Source organism: Primulina eburnea, chromosome 13 (genome assembly GCF_022965805.1).
Source record: "Primulina eburnea isolate SZY01 chromosome 13, ASM2296580v1, whole genome shotgun sequence".
Classification (NCBI taxonomy): Eukaryota; Viridiplantae; Streptophyta; class Magnoliopsida; order Lamiales; family Gesneriaceae; genus Primulina; species Primulina eburnea.
The window spans coordinates 19,980,732-19,985,183 of NC_133113.1; positions in this window are offsets into that span (position 1 = coordinate 19,980,732).

Here is a 4,452-nt window from a genome sequence, read left to right on the forward strand (position 1 = left end):
TCAAACCACAAGATTATTGCAATCCACCAAACTACTACTTCACAATATTCACACTTCAACAATGTACACAATAATCAATCAACAATATTCCCAAAATCAAAAGTATGCTTCACAAAATGAATAATTTCCTTCCTTAACAACAAATTTCGAATTTAGCAACAAATTTGCTAGAATTTGCTCACCTTGGGTGTGTTGAATTGTTTCTTGAAGAACAAAAACAAAGTTGTGTTCAAATTCTTGAATAAATTTTGAATCCCCTTTTTCAACCCTAGGTTGGATTTTTGAATTTGATGGAAAGAAATGAGGTATTTGATGGAATGTGTGAAGATTTGTAAGTTGTAGTGATGAATTTGTTGAAAGAAGAACAAAGATTTGGTGTATGAGTTGTGTTTGGAGTAGGGATTTTCGAAAATATGGAAGTGGGTGTTCTTGAGAGTGTGTTTCGGTAATGGAAGAGAATGCCCGATTGTTTGTTAAAAAGGTGTTACCGCGGGTGCGGTAGTGTAAGCACCGCGGGTGCGGTGTTATTTCGAACAAGCAGCGCGGGTGCGGTAGTGTAAGCACCGCGGGTGCGGTGTTATTTCGAACAAGCAGCGCGGGTGCGGTAGTGTAGGCAGCGCGGGTGCGCTCTTGTCTCGGCAGTTTAGCGCAGGGGCGGTAGCATAGGCAGCGCGGGTGCGCTGTGTGTTCGGCAGCTACGCGCATTTCTCCATAATGCACGACCGGGGGTGCGCTAGTGTAAGCACCGCGGGTGCGGTAGTGCTTCGGCACTCCTAGTGCGGGGGCGCTTTATTTGTGCTGCGGGTGCACTCCTGCTTCGAATTTTCTTGAATTTGTAATGCACCTCAAGCATAGGTGCAGTGCACATGAGACTGTAAGGGCGCTCCTGTTTTATCAAAATATTTTTTTCTCAACTTTTCAGTCCTGAAAAGAAAACAATTGAAAATCATTAAATTTGGGAAGATAAAATCACACATTATATCTAAAAAATACAAAAACACAAATAACATGATACAAAAATAAAATCAACCCCAAAATCAGAATGCAAAATAAACAAAAAATTTGGGTTGCCTCCCAATTAGCGCTTGGTTTATCGTCATCAGCCTGACTTTCATCAGTCTACTTTGGTTCTCGCAGTGGGATGTTGTCCATGTGTCGCACTTCATTGCCAAAGTAATGCTTGACCCTTTGACCATTGACTTTGAATGTCTCGCCATTTTTGCATTTTAGTTCAATTGCACCATGTGGGTACACTTTTTCTACTGTGAATGGGCCAGACCATCTGGATTTTAACTTACCAGGAAACAACCTCAGTCGAGAATTGAATAATAACACCTATTGTCCTGCTTCAAATTCTCGTCGAAGAATCTGCTTGTCGTGCCATCTCTTGGTATTTTCTTTGTATATCTTGGCATTCTCGTATGCATCATTCCTGAATTCTTCCATCTCATTCAACTGCAACAGTCGTTGCTCGCTCGATGCTCCCATATCAAAATTTAGCTTTTTGATAGCCCAAAATGCCTTGTGCTCCAGTTCCAAAGGTAAATGACAAGCTTTCCCAAAGACCAACCTATAAGGTGACATCCCGATAGGTGTCTTGTATGCAGTCCTGTATGCCCATAAAGCGTCATCTAGCTTTATTGCCCAGTCCTTTCGATTTGTCTTCACTGTCTTTTCTAATATTTGCTTTATCTCCCGATTGGATATCTCTGCTTGCCCATTAGCTTGCGGGTGGTATGCCAGTGTCACCCTGTGCTTCACATCATACTTGGCCAATAGTGAGTTAAAAATTTTGTTACAGAAATGTGTACCTTCATCACTGATAATGGCCCTAGGCGTTCCAAATCTCGTGAAGATGTTCCTGTGGACAAACTTAACAACAACTCGAGCATCATTAGTACTGGTGGCGATTGCTTCCACCCATTTTGACACATAATCGACAGCAAGTAAAATGTATGATTGACCAAACGAAGATGGGAAGGGACCCATAAAGTCAATACCCCAGACATCGAAGAGTTTCACCTCCAAAATATTTGTTAGTGGAAATTCATGTCGTCTAGAAATATTGCCAACTCTTTGGCATTTATCACATGACTTTACTAAGGTATAGCTGTCTTTAAACAAATTGGGCCAATAAAAACCGGATTGCAATACCTTAGCCGCTGTTCGTGACGCTCCAAAGTGTCCACCATAAAGTGAGGAATGACACTGCTCTAGAATTATACCCGCTTCTTCCTCAGCTACACATCGTCTGATTATCTGATCAGCGCATCTCTTAAACAAGAACGGATCGTCCCACAGGTAAAACTTAGCATCATGAAGAAATTTCTTCTTTTGATGATACGTTAAATCTGAAGGCAATTCTCCTGCAGCAAGGAAATTAGCTATATCTGCAAACCACAGGATGTGTAACACTTACCTTGAAAAGTTGCTCATCTGGGAATGACTCGTTGATAGCTCCACCTTCAGTTCGTTCTTCCAGCTCTAGTCGTGACAGGTGATCAGCCACCTGGTTCTCACAACCTTTTTTATCTTTGACTTCAAAGTCAAATTCTTGAAGTAGGAGTATCCATCGTATCAATCTGGGCTTTGCATCCTTTTTGGCAAACAAGTATCGAAGAGCTGCATGATCAGTAAAAACGGTTACCTTGGTGCCAATGAGATATGTTCTGAACTTGTCAAATGCAAACACCACTGCTAGCATCTCTTTTTCAGTAGTTGTGTAATTCTGTTGGGCTGCATTGAGTGTACGACTTGCATAGTAGATAGCTTTAAACATCTTGTCTCGTCTTTGTCCCAATGCTGCTCCTACAGCATAGTCGCTAGCATCACACATGAGCTCAAAGGGCTCCTTCCAATCAGGTACTATCATGATGGGTGCTGAAATCAGTGCTTTCTTGATCCTGTTAAATGCCTGCAAGCAATCATCGTCGAAAATAAATGTCGAATCTTTCTCTAACAAATTACATAAAGGTCTTGTAATTTTAGAAAAATCTTTAATATAACGACGATAAAACCCGGCATGTCCCAAGAAACTTCGAATTCCTTTCATGTTCTTCGGCGGTGGAAGATTTTCAATTGCCACAACTTTGGCCCTGTCAACTTCTATTCCTTTAGCTGAAATTTTGTGGCCAAGCACAATACCTTCTGGAACCATGAAGTGACATTTTTCCCAATTCAGAACTAGATTCTTAGCATGACATCTCTGCAAAACAAGCATTAAATTTTGCAAACAATGATCAAAAGATGTACCAAATACAGAAATGTCATCCATAAAAACCTCCATTATTTCCTCAACCATATCAGAAAATATGGCCATCATACACCTCTGAAAAGTAGCAGGTGCATTGCATAGTCCAAATGGAATTCACCTGAAAGCAAATGTACCGTAAGGGCAAGTGAAGGTAGTCTTCTCCTGATCCTCCGGTGCTATGACAATCTGATTGTAACCTGAATAACCATCTAGAAAGCAATAATAATGATAACCACCAACTCTATCAAGCATCTGGTCAATAAATGGAAGTGGGAAATTATCTTTCCTAGTAGCATCATTCAATTTCCTGTAGTCTATGCATACTCGCCAACCAGTCACTGGACGAGTTGAAATCAATTCATTGTTCTCATTTTTCACTACCGTTATTCCTCCCTTCTTAGGCACTACTTGTACTGGTGAAACCCATGAGCTATCAGATACGCATAAATAACACCAGCATTTAACAATTTTAATACCTCAGCCCTCACAACCTCTTTTATTGCAGGATTAAGCCTTCTCTGATGATCAACATAAGGTAAATATGACTCCTGCATCAAAATTTTATGCATACAAACAGTAGGGCTAATTCCCCTTATATCAGCAATTGTCCATCCCAGAGCAGATTTAAATTCTCTCAACACCCTCAACAATTTTTCTTTTTCAATACAAGTAAGAAAAGAAGAGATGATTACTGGATATGTTGAATTTTCACCTAAAAATGCATAACAAAGGTGACTTGGAAGTTCCTTCAATTCGGGGGATACTTTTGGTACCTCTATACTTGCATCTTCAAGTAGTTCTACATTATGCACTTCAATCTTTTCTCTAGGCAATGTATCGAGAGTAAGTAACTCCTCTTGCACGTCCCAATCATCTTCTTCCAGTATAGACGCCGATTCCAACAAGCATCTCTCCAAAGAATCTTTCGTCAATCTACCTGCACCAACATGAGATACACATGAGTCAATTACATCAATGCTATTACAAGTACTTACCTCATTTGGTTCTTTGATTGTGTTGTAGATGTTGAACATAACTTCTTCTCCACCTACTCTCAATGTAAGCTCACCCTTGTGCACATCAATCAAAGCTTTTCCGGTGGCCAAGAATGGCCTTCCAAAGATAAGTGGGGTGTCCTGATCTTCTTCCATATCTAGAATGACAAAATCAGCAGGAAATATAAATTTGTCTACCTTTAC